Below are 13,742 nucleotides of genomic sequence, written 5' to 3'. Positions count from 1 at the left end.
CATACTAGTACATTCAAATCGCGTCCCCTTTTATTGTCTGGGGCCTGCATTTCACGATGCAGTCGACTTACGGACGACACACTTCGCTCTGGGAACGGCCTCGTATCGCTTGGGAGCCCCATTCTCTTCGGTTTAGCGTTGTTTACTTTATGTCATTGATGCATTAAAGGTATGTCGGGGGCCTTGTCAGCCAGTGACGTTTTATGCCCGACACAAATTTAGAGGTTTAAGACTAGACAAGTCGGTTGGGTCATGTTGGACTTTCATAGTCGATTAGCCATTTTCGCACAGTTATGGTATTTTCCGCGCTTTTGTTTTTAAACAAGTATTTCATAATTACTATGACGTCGTATGTTTTCTTAAAGCCCATCGTATTTCATATTATATTTCCCGTCGTCATGTATGCCTGCATGATGATTGACAAGCCATGGTTCGCTCGGTCACACGCATGCGGACCGAGCGGGGCCACGCCAGGCCATGGTTCGGGGCGTGACACGTGACGGAGCACTATTGGTGGCGTCGGATGAAGAGTTATATAGTTAATTTTGTACAGGCTAGTGTGAAAATTATCGATAGAGGTAGTATGAGCACCCGCAATGCGATTAGGTGGCTTATGATGTCCATTCCTGAGTGGAAGTGGGAGAGGATTACCATGAATTTTGTGACGGGTCTTCCAAAGACCCTTGGCAAGTTTGATTCTATTTGGGTGATAGTTGATCAGTTGACTAAGTCCGCTCACTTTGTTCCAGTTCAGGTTTCCTATACCGCGGAGAAGTTAGCCAAGATGTACATTCGGGATATTGTGATATTGTATGGGGTTCCCATTTTTGTTGTATCTGATCAGGGTACGATTTTCATTTTCCATTTCTGGAGGGCGTTTCATGAGGAGTTGGGTACCCGATTGGATCTTAGTACAGCTTTTCATCCCCAGACCGATGGCCAGTCCGAGCGGACCATTCAGGTGTTAGAGGACATGTTGAGAGCATGTCTTATTAATTTTGGTGGTCATTGGGATCAACACTTACCATTGGTAGAGTTTGCGTGCAACAACAGTCATTATTCGAGTATTGGCATAGCGCTTTTTGAGGCCTTATATGGTAGGATATGTAGATCTCCTATTGGTTGGTTTGATGAATTTGAAACTCAGCCTTAGAGCATGGATCTATTGAGAGAGTCCCTTGATAGAGTGAGAGTTATTCAGTCCCAGCTTTTAGCAGCTCAGAGTCGGCAAAAGATGTATGCGGACCGAAAGTCCGAAATTTGAAGTTTGCTATAGGTGACCAGGTTCAATTGAAGGTTTCACCCATGAAGGGTATTATAAGGTTTGGTAAGAGGGGCAAGTTGAGCCCCAGGTATATTGGTCCGTTCGAGATTGTGGACTGTATCGGTGATGTAGCTTATGAGTTGGCATTGCCGCCAGGCTTGGCAGGAGTTCATCCGATTTTTCATATTTCGATGCTGAAGAAGTACCATGCCAACGGTACCTACATTGTCCATTGGGATTCTATATTGCTTGATGAGAATTTGACTTATGAGGAGGAGCTGTAGCGGTTCTATTTTTTTCCGATTCATATTTGCACTTGCCTCATTTAAAAAGGAAATTATCCCGGAGAAGTACGGCTGTCAATCGTACGGGAAAACTGACCCGAGTTTAACTTTGCAGAATGTCGTAACCTGCAATAATCTAATAGCAAGTGTCAGTGGAAATAACGAAGTGAAAGGAATCCAATTTGAAGGCTGAGTTAGAAATGAAGCCGTTTTTGGCTTATAGAGTTGAGGCGATAGTAGGCTCAATAACGCCTTTGGTTGGACTTGACGTCGACTTGAGGCTCATTTTTTTGTAGCTTCCTTGTCTCTGTGCTCAAAGAAAATTTCTTTAGAGTAAAAGTGATTGACTCGTGTTAACCTCACCGAGCATGTCATGATAGACTGAAGGAAACGAGAATGTGATCGCCGGGATAAGTATTGAGTGAGTCTAAGGCTAAATAACTGATATAGGACGTCACGTAAGGCACGTTCTTTTTTTTTTCTATAAAAGGATGAATTGTTCATTCGAAAGAAGACACTTACGTTCTTATTTTGGATTCTCATAAGGGAAGTAGTTGTTCATTTGATTGGGCAACTCTAATGAATAAAGCTATCAGAATTGTCGAACTATTTTGAACCAGTCGCCCCGGCTTCCAGTCCTAGGGCACTTAGTTCAAGATGTTTGCGCTGAAAATTGAATAGCTTGACTGATTCAAAGACATACCCTAGATCTGCTCGGAGAGTCCATATTTTGAAATAGTGGAAGAATGAAGTTTTTGAAGACTGAATCAAAAGACGTACCCTGATTCCTTATCGAGGTTTGTGGTTTGAAACAGTGGGGAGACCGCACCCTTATATAGGATTGCCTACGTACCTTGCTGGAACAAGTATTAGGTATGACGTAGTTCAGAATTCGAAACTAACGTATTTGTCTTGTCTATCTGAATAAGCGTAGGCTGGTCATTTTTGGATGTCAGACATTTTAGCGTAGTGCATGAGTGGTCTAAAAAAGGTCGTAATCTTGATTTTTTTTAAGGAGTTGTGATTTGGATTTTGTAATATCATGATAGTATAGCGCATGGGTGAGCTAAAAAAAAGTTGTGATTTGAATTTTGTGAGATCACGATAGCGTAGCACATGGATGGGCTAAAAGGGATCATGACTTAAGCTTCGTTATCGAAACCTCTCGGTGGTCCCCACGTGTCAATCAAAAGAGAAGAAAAACTCAAGAGGTAAACGTCTTAGTTCGTTAATCATAATAAGACATGTAACATCTGTTTTACTTGAAACATATTGTCTAAACTTCGGCTCACATAGAGAGATTTGGAGATGACCCGGATGGACAGGATTTTGCCCATTCGACTGATTTTTGTGCGACTTTGGTAATCTTTGTATGTGACAGTGATCTTTGAGGATGACGCGGTCAACGAGTATTGGATGATAACTCGACCATTATGGATTTGAAGTGTTTGGACTTTGAAAGGGCAAAGTATGACCTTAACGATCTTTTGGGTCTGATAAGAATGATTTTTTAGGAATGAAGTACTTGTCGGCAATTTGCGATGGCTGGGCTATTTGTCTTAAAACTTTAGAGGCTGCGAGGACCGAGGGGTGCGGCTCTTAGCAATATTGAGTGTAAGAAATGTGTTTTTCGAAATGATGTGGCTCACGTGGATTGGATGGTAATCAAACGATGTTTTAGAATTTTTAGAATACTTGACTTTTGACATGGTGTTTCAAGATTTTACTTTAGTGTGCGTTTTGACGACATTCTAAGATTTTGGGAACCGAACTATGAACAATTCATGTTTGAAGCAAAACAGATGTCTTTATATGCGTAAATCAAAATAAGCATGGCAAAGCAGAGTATATAGCACGTAGCATGTAAACAATATATATCATGCAATCAATATATCAACAAAAGTATACTATCATTTGAAGGATGCAAGTACCGTTAAGATATTCCGTTTGCCCCAATATATACAACATTGGTAAATGTCGAATTGGGGTACATAATAGGGGAACAGGGCATACAGAATATTAGTTCCGCGCAGGGGTACAACTTCTAAACTAAAAAGCCAAACCCAAGGGAAAACGGTTCATATGACGGCATGTACATCCTTCAATTTTTCACATACTTGGATGCGGGCGGTCTTCCTGTCCGATTCAGGTAGGTCTGAGATACTCAAACCGATCCATGGTCCATATACGCTATACCAGTAGGGACTTGGCTTCGCTCTATACTAGTTATTCTAGAGTGGTTTTTCAAGCAAATAACACAGGTTACCCGAGCGGATAAGCTGGGGGTGGGCTTTCTAAGGACGTGGGTTGACCGCATGCCCACTCGACCTTAGAGACCTTCAAAGAACTATAGCAAAGCGTTTTTTAGTGAAGGTATGACTGCAGCTCATTCCGCATCATCACCTTAGAAAGAAAGTGTAAAATAAAATGCCAGGAGTGACGGAGTATGCATGCATGAACGACAGTTATATTTTGTGAAAATTTTAACACATAAATAATTTATATCACTTAAACAATTTATATCATACAAACACACAAATTATTGAAACTCTGATGGTTAGAACCTTAAATTATTCCCAGCAGAGTCGCCATCTATAGCGGTTCTATTTTTTTCGATTCGTATTTGCACTTGCCTCATTTAAAAAGGAAAGTGTCCCGGGGAAGTACGGTTGTCAATCGTACCGGGAAAAAGAAAAAATATACTTCCACGTGAATAGTGCTCTAAATGGACTTATTTTAAAATCTCCACCTAATTTTTAGGAAATTAGGGAAATCAGTTCAAAAAGAGTTCATTCAAAATGGTTAAATTTTAAAAGAATTCTAATCTAACCAAAGTATGGGTAAGGGTTCTGGTGATCCCCCGAGGAACGTGTTAGGCACCCCGGTATTAAAAATCTGTAAAATACGGTTGACTTACAGGTTCTAACATTATGCCTTTGTAGATATAAATTGCTTGTGATAAAAACAGTTTTTGTTTCATATTTCTGCAAATAGAAATTAGTCATTCATGCCAAAAACACTCCTTTTCAAGAAAACAAAAAATGATAAAGTTTTGCCCAAAATTGGGCTTCTTTTGGATTTCAAACTAGAACACCTAGGTTAAAACCCGAAGGCATTAACCCAAGTAGAACACTACGTAAGCCCACCTGAGTTTAGAAAAAGATTTTTTAGAAAAAATCTTTTTAAGTATAGAAAATAGTTTCTGAAAATAGTTTTTATAGGCATACTAATATATTCCATAGTTTAGCCATATTTTTAGGACTTTTATCCAATTCTTGATTTTAATTTTTACAAAACGTCTCAAAGTTAACTCATTAGCTTTTTTAATAGTCAAAACAGTTCACCCAAAATGATAATCCAAGTTTATAAAACATCTTTTCCAACTCAAATTTCAAATTAATCATAGTAGTCATAAAGTTTGCCTATAAGTTCAAAATCATATCAAATGTATCCAAAATCTTCAAAATCATCAGCAATCCTAAATTTGCCTGGGAAAATACATAAACCCCCCCCCCCCCAAACCACAACATATAACCAGATTAATTATGACGCACCCAACCTTTGCGGACGACCTATTACCCCCTCCCCTTCCCCCCCCCCCCCGGTCTTAATTTTTTTGTATTTTTGCACCATTTTTTGACTAACGTGACAAAAAAAAAAAAAATGGAGAGTGTTGCACACTCTCCGCCACATTGGTGCTACCCGCCACGTCACTGCCACTTTTCCTTTTTTTTTTTCATTTGATTTTTCTTTTATTAATTATATTTACACTAATTAACCTCTAATTAACCATTAAACCATTAATTTTGTCTTCTTCATCACTAAACTCTTCTTCTTCATCACTAAACCCTTCTTCTTCTTCTTCTTCTTCTTCTTCATTTCAAGAAATCCATCAACCCATTTTCTTCCTCCATTAGCACACACACATTCAACCCATTTTTTTCCTCCATTAGCACACACACATTCAACCCATTTTCTTCCTCCATTAACAATACACATTCAACCCATTTTCTTCAATCCATTTTCTTCCTCCATTAACACACACACATTCAACCCATTTTCTTCCTCCATTAACACACACATTCAATTTAATCATCAATCATAAAGAGCTTATTTTTAAGAAACATTCAACCCATTTTCTTCCTCCATTAAAACCCATTTTCTTCAACCCATTTTCTTCCTCCATTAACACACATATTCATTTGAAGGCAGATCAAACACCAAAATATCTCCTCCACCGAAATGGCATTATGTTTTAATGGGTCAGACCCATTATCATATTAGTGTTGTTCTTCTTTGTTGCTCATTTGTCGCTTTGCTCTTTCTTTGTGGTGTTCTTCTTCTTCTTTCTTTAACGAGCGTGGCGGTTGAGGAGAAAGAAGAAGAAAGAGAAAAAGGAGAAAGAAGAAGAAAGAGAAAAATAAATTGCATTTAACAATTGAAATGTGGAAGAGAGGGAGGATGGGGGTGGGTGAGAGGATAAAATATAAATAAATTTTTAAAAATTAATTTTTATTAAAATATAAAAAATATTTTTACTACTTTCACTCGCCATAATTTTTTTTTTTTTGCCACGTCAGTCGAAAATGGTACTAAAATACTGAAAAATTAAGACTAAGGGGTAATAGGTCACCCGCAAAGGTTGGGTGCGTTATAATTAATACGGCTATACGTTTGGGGGGGGGGGGGGGGTTATGTATTTTCCAAAATTTGCCTAAACGGCTTTTTTTTTTTAATTTTGAAAATCAATTTTTGCAACTCTTAGACGTGATAATCTCATTCAGGATTCCAATGTATATACAAGCATACATATATATAATCAAATAAATAATATAAAGAGTAGGAAATTGGGCTGACCAAGCCCAATAGAAAAATACATAAATAAATATTTTCGCTTCAAATTATACTCCAATGCCTTAGTCCTTCCATGATAGGGTTTGACTCGATCTATAAATGTTAGTGGGCCTCGAAAGATCCACCAACAAATTGGGGAGGTCACAAAAGATAGGTGTACAAAACATTAGTAATAGGCTGAGGCCAATTATTTAATTTACAAAACAAAAAAAAATGAATTACAATACTTTTAAACCAAGCCCATAATTATCATACTTATAAATTAAAGTACAATTTATGCAAAAGGCCCAATAGTTGCTATGAATTAGTAACAAACTCACAAGAACTAAGTTTTTTTTGTTTTTTTATTTTATATATATATATATATCAAAAGCTAACAAGAATGAATAAATCACACTAAACCTATCAACACAATGTCAAAATTCTAACTTAAGCTACTATTTTTCTTATTTTTATCAATTTTAATTAACCTAAAACCACTTAACATTGTCAAAAATAGTAATCAATCCATGGGATACTCACTTAATCATGTCAACAAAGTTAGGCTAGCATATAGTCCTTGTCAACTACCCAAGCATCATAAATAACAGATAATCATAACTTAAAATGAAATAAGGAATGAAATCTTTTTTTCTTATTTTTATCTATTTAACTAACCTAAAATCACTTAACATTGTTTAAATCAAACTTCTAATTTATTTTCATTTTTTAAAATAATCATAAATCCATAGGATACTCACTTAATCATGTAAACAAAGTTAGGCTAGCACCTAATCCTTTTCAACTACACAAGCATCATAAACAATATATAATCATAACTTAAAATGAAATAAAAGATGGAATTTTTTCTTATTTTTATCAATTTAACTAACCTAAAATCACTTAACATTGTCTAAATCAAAAATCTAATTTATTTTCATTTTTTCAAATGGTATCAAATTCACATAATATCCAATTAATCATCAAGCAAGACTAAGCTAGCAAAGAATTATTTTTAGCTAACACAAGCATCATCATAAATATATAATCATAACTAGAAATGAAATAAAGGATATCAATTTAACTAACCTAAAATCACTTAACATTTCTCTAAATCAAACTTCTAATTTATTTTCATTTTTTTCAATGGTATCAAATTCACATAATATCTACTTAATAATCAAGCAAGACTAAGCTAGCAAAGAATTATTTTTTAATTAACACAAGTATCATAATAAAATATATAATCATAACTAGAAATGAAATAAAGGATATCAATTTAACTAAATTAAAATCACTTATAATTTGTCTAAATCAAGCTTCTAATTTATTATCATTTTTTTCAATGGTATCAAATTCACATAATATCCACTTAATCATCAAACAAGATTAAGCTAGCAAAGAATTATTTTTTAACTAACACAAGTGTCATAATAAATATATAATCATAACTAGAAATGAAATAAAGGATAGAATGAGTGGTTACCTTTTGATGGGGCAACCTAAAGATCAAAATGAGGATTGGTTCAATATACTTCAAGCACCAAACACTTCATAAATCTTTAAACCCCTTTTTCTTTTAATTTTTTTCTTTTTTTCTATATGTATATCTTATATTTGTATCTTTTGTTGTTAAGAATATATAAATGAAAATTTATCTTTTAGGATGCCAAATTTGAACTCTTTTTTTTTTTTTTTTCGTTTTTTCTCTTTTTTCTTTTTCTTTTTTTCATTTTTTTTTCTCTCTTTCCCAAAAATAGAAAAAGAAGATTCCCCTTTTTTTCTTTTTCTCTCAAAAAACGCCCCCCCCCCCCAACCCCCCAAAGAAAATCTCTCTTAAAAAAAAGCCTCCCCCCCCCCCCCCCCCTTAATGTCCATCCCTTCTATTTGTAGGCAAGCTAATTTAGAATTTCATGGACAAAAATAGGTCGTGTGGCCATAGCTTTTCCCCCCAAAATCCTTATTCAAATTTTCAAAAATCATCCAACTAAGAAATTAGAATTCTATGGACAAAAATAGGCCACTTGGCCGTACTTTTCCCCCCAAAAATTCTTATCCAAATTTTCAAGAATCATTCTACTAAGCATTTAGAATTCTATGGACAAAAATAGGCCACTTGGCCGTACTTTTCCCCCCAAAATCCTTATTCAAATTTTCAAAATTATTCAACTAAACATTTAGAAATCTATGGACAAAAATATGCCACTTGGCCTTACTTTCCCCCCCAAAAAGACCTTATCCAAATAGTACCAACAAAGGTACAAATGGATAAAATGTCCTTCTTACTTTTTTATAAAAAATGTAGCATAGTTTTTATATAGTTATGGGTTAATTAGTCTAATACGCCCCTCGTAAAATAATAATTTGATGAAATAAAAATTATAATATGTCGTTTTAAAATACGAGCTTTAAAACGAGGCCAATATTGACATACTTCCGAGCAATATTTAAAAATATGAAAAAATGCGGTCAAAATGAGCTGTAATTCATACATCATTTTTAATTAATAATTTTTCCGAGTTAGATGGAGCAGGATATGTATCTTTTTTTTCAAATCACGTTTGTGAACGTAAATAACTCGTAATTTCTTGTAATTGTTAATTTTTATGAAAATAATAATTAAACGTCATTTTTTTTTAATTTTCTCAGGATTTTTAAATTTTTAATTTTTTAAGGGCATCCTTACTCTGTCTTAGACTAGGAAAATTTGAAAAATTAAATACTCGTTTTATGAGATGAAAATTAGGTGTCAACAGGAGCCTATCGCGATCTTGGATAGGCAGGTTTGAAAGCTGAGGTAGAAAGAGATTGCTTCGGTGAAGGTGCAATAGAAGCACTGTCCTGTTAAGGAGGCTACCTAGGAGACCGAGTTCGATATGCATAGCCGATATCCTCAGTTGTTTACAGATTCAGGTATTTCCTGCTCTTTTTCTCTTCTTCGCTCGAGGATGAGCTACGGTTCAATTGGTATCTGATGTAATGACCCGTTTGGTCGTTATAGTATTTCCAACATTTTCACCCTTTCCCGTCATTGATTAGCTCATTTTGACCCGAGGGAACCGTTGGCACGCTTCCCGAGATATCTAGACCGAATTCGGATCACTTTTGTGAAAAATAGGCTTAAAGTGAAAAATGATTGATCCAAAGTTGACTTTTGGGTAAACGGACATTTTTCGAAGCTCTGTCAATTTCTAGAGGTTCGGATAGTTGTTTAGAACTTGTGTGTGTATTTGGTTCGGTTCTCAATGCACTCGGATGCATTTTAAGTCTTGGGTTGGAAATTAAAATTAAGGCGTCGGGGGTTGACTCAATTAACGAGACCTCCGTTGGAAATTCTGAGGCCCGAGCCCATTCGTAGCATATTTTTATGTGTGTGTATGTATATGGTATGTAGCAGATAGCCTCGAGAATTAGTCAAAAAATCGGATCAAATAGTGAAACTTGGATAAGTTTCTGGTGTATGGTGCCCACTTTGGTGGCACTAGCACCGCGGCAGCGGTACAGCTAGAGCGGTCCAAGGCTTTTTGCCTTGACCACTGAGACGGTCGTGTGACCGTTGAGGCGGCTCAGGTGGGGCGGTCCCAGTGCCGCTAAAGTGGGTGATAGGTAGTTTGTAAAATTAATAAAATGTTAAAAGCCCTTAGACCCTCATTATTTTCCATTTTGAAATTAGAGCTTTGGGGAACAATTCTTGGAGATATTTTTGAGATATTCTTCGAGGTAAATCTTGTTTGTTCCTTTACTCTTACTTTAATCAGAATCTCTTGGATTCCCCCTTCCCTTTAATAATCCCTTAGTGATGGAAGTTGAAAGAGGGTTTTGATAAACGTTTCCTTAGGCTCATTAATGAGGAAATTAATGATGTTTATGTTAGATTTTGATGAATCTAAGCTTATTAATTATATATCATCCATTTCTAGTGTTGAATTTTGAAATCAAAGAGTTAGGGTTTATACCCAAATTGGGGGTTTCGCTTGAAGTCAGAAATTAGGCTAATCCTTGAGTTAAATAAGCAATTAGTGGTTGGGTTATGATCACCTAGAGCTTAATTTGATATTTGCTTACGAGTTTCACGTTTTGACCTTGTGAGCCTGTTTTCCCAATTTCTAGGGTTAGAATCGACCTAATTTAAATAGTAGCAATATTAGTATCATTCTTCATGATTTTTAATCTAGAATTCGATTATGCTTAAACTATTTTGGTTCTAAGGTTCAGTAGAAAGGCAAGGCAAAGGAGTGAGTTGTTGGTGTTGCGGTTCGTCCATCCAGGTAGTTTATGGCTTACCTTTGGTGAGACTTCGTAAAGCAAAGAACATATTTAGATTATATTGACGGAGACAGCGTGTGAACCTTCGGGTATGAAGTTAGGATGGATATTGCCTTAAGTTGGGCCCTGTTGTGTGTTGGGGCTACCCACCCCGCTGTGTTGTGATTTGATTGTTTTATTGTGCCGGCTTGATGCCATGAGTTGTTGATAGATATTGGATTCTGTTTTTTTATCATCTTGATTATGATATAGTTGGCATGCTCGCTGTTGGTATTTGTACTCGGATATATTGTTGGCATACCCACTGTTGGTACTTGTGATCTAGTTATATTATTAGCATACCCACTGTTGGTATTTGTACTCGGATGTACTGTTGGTGTACCCACTGTTGGTACTTGTGATTCGGTTATATTATTGGTCTACCCACTGTTGGTATTTGTGATTTCGAAAATATTTTTGGTGTACGCATTGTTGGTGTTTGTGATATTAGGCATGCTTATTGATGTTGATACATGCATTACACGCACTCTCATTGTCATGATACACTATTGAGATACTGATGATAATTGATAAAACTCTTTTACTTAGGTGCCGTGAGATGGACGATGTCCGATGATTAATTCCGGAATCATTTATTATGGCCGATGTCTGATGTTAGTTCCGGAATCATTGATTGAGTAAGTGCACGAACTCTACGGGTCCCCCAGAGTGGTGCCGGTGAGAACCTCCCATGGGAAAAGATTCGAGGTCCCGTCTATTTGTTGGGCAAAGATCGGGGACGGGTGACACTTAGACTTCGCGAGTCATACTGGGTTGTGCTACCGAGACATCGACATTTCCGTCTAGAGTACATGTGTACACAACATTTGCATGGCATTGCATTGTACTCATACACTACTGCATTGCATTGCATTATGACTTGATTTTGAGGTGTTTGGTGTTGTACTTGTGATGTTGGATTTGGATTGGATATATTCAGACTTTGCATATTTGGGATTAGATGCTTTACATAGGCGATGACAGATACTTGGATTTGATTACATTGACTTATACTTTTGGTTTATCTGCTTATCTGCTTTATTATCTTAGTAGTGTTAGCTATGCTTAGTCGGCTGATGATGCCTACTAGTGCTGTTGATTGTACTGACCTGCACTTGCTACATTCTTTTATGAATGCAGAGTATCAGGTTGGATCCACTTCTGTGACGCGTGGCTGATAGTCGCTTCAGCTTTCTCTTCATTGTATTATTTTCCTTTTAGATGCTCTTGTGTTATCGAGACTAGACCCTGGGGGTATTATTATTAGTCCGCGCTATATATATAGTGAGACTTACTTATCTATTCTTTCCGCTTGATTAGCTATGTATTTGTGACTTTATTTACTGTTGGTCGAGAGTTCGCTTACCGAGGTCGGAAGGTAAGTGCCCGCACGGCTTAGGCAAAATAGGTCGTGACATGTACTGTTTGAGAGAACTAGTAGACAACCAGGTCTCTCCATGTTTGGTGGACGCACAGCTTTCAACAGTCATTAAAGAGGGGAATCAATTAGGCAGGCTTGTAAACAAAAAAGTGACCAAAACATGCATTTTGTCCTAAATAAAATGAAAAAATTTGAGCAAATTCTGGTTATATTAACATCTATAACTTTTAAGAGTGGAAAATAATACTTCCACCTTTTTCGTTTCTTTATATTAAATAATCACAATAAGCAAATGGTAGACCATTATGCTGAGGTTATGGCATAGAAATGTTAATTGCACCCTTCATATTTCTTGCATTACTTGCTGAGGTTTGTATTACTTCTTCATTCTAATCAATCTTTGAATTGTAAAAGATCATCTTGTTGGAGGTAATATGATGTGATCCGAGAAACGGATGCCAACGAAATATTAAATAACAATAATAAAGAAAAAATATTAGAGATAAATTTCGAGTAGAAATAACCAAAAGATAGTATGAAAAAGTTTAATCAGGAGGATCTAAAACTCTAGATGAAGGTTTCATGCAATCGGCTAACAAATGGGATCGCCTTGAAGAATGAAAACGTAGAACCCAAGATAAAAAGGATAAAGAAGACCCTGATGAATCCCAATTCTTGAAAACAAGCAACTGGCATATTATTTTACAACCTATGTAGCGGGTCGATATTTTTTCCGATTCGGATTTGCACTTGCCTCATTTAAAAAAGAAAGTGTCCCGATGAATTACGGTTGTCAATCGTACTGAGAAAAAAGAAAAATGTACCTCTACATGATGGTGCTCTAAATGGATATTGTTTAGAGTCGCCACCTAATATTTTGGAAATTAAGAAACCAGTTCGAAAAGGGTTCATTTAAAACGGCTAAATTTTAAAAGAAACCTAATCTAACCAAAGTATGGGTAAGGGTTCTGGTGATCCACCGGGGAAGGTGTTAGGCATCCCGGTATTAAAGATCCATAAAATACGATTGACCAACGGGTTCTAATAGTATGTCTTTGTAGATATGAATTGTTTATAGTGAAAAAAATTGTTTCGGCTTATATTTCCGCAACAAAGAGTTTAGTCATTCATACAAAATATATCACATTTCAAGAAACGAAAGTGGCAAAGTTTTGCCCAAAATTGGGCGTTTGGGTTTCGGACTAGAACACCTAAGTTAATTCCCGAAGGCCTTTAATCTAAGATAGAACACCACGTAAGCCCAACCTTTTAAGTTTTAAGTTTTTAAAGAGTTTTTATTTAAGTGTAGAAAATAGTTTAAGGCATATTATTAATGTCCATTTGTCAACTATATTTATTTTTTTATCAATTTTAAACCAATTTTAGTCTTTTTTAGATAGTCCAAGTTTTTGAAAGTTCAAATCAGTCCATAAGTCTTAGAGCAGTCCATATAGTCCATAAGTCCACAAAACAGTCCACAAGTTCTTAAAATAATCATTTTAGTCCTCATATTTTTAAAAATCGATCAGTTTTTGTCCAAGTTTGCAAAATAGTATTAATTTTAGGAGAATTGTATGAGTCATATCCCTTTATTCGAGTCAATTTGTAATATTTTGAAAAGTCAAGTTTTGGCAACTCTTAAACTACAGGATAACTTTTAAAGGTTCCAATAAAA

This window comes from Lycium ferocissimum, chromosome 10 (genome assembly GCF_029784015.1).
Source record: "Lycium ferocissimum isolate CSIRO_LF1 chromosome 10, AGI_CSIRO_Lferr_CH_V1, whole genome shotgun sequence".
NCBI classification, from domain to species: domain Eukaryota; kingdom Viridiplantae; phylum Streptophyta; class Magnoliopsida; order Solanales; family Solanaceae; genus Lycium; species Lycium ferocissimum.
This window is presented reverse-complemented; position numbering follows the sequence as displayed.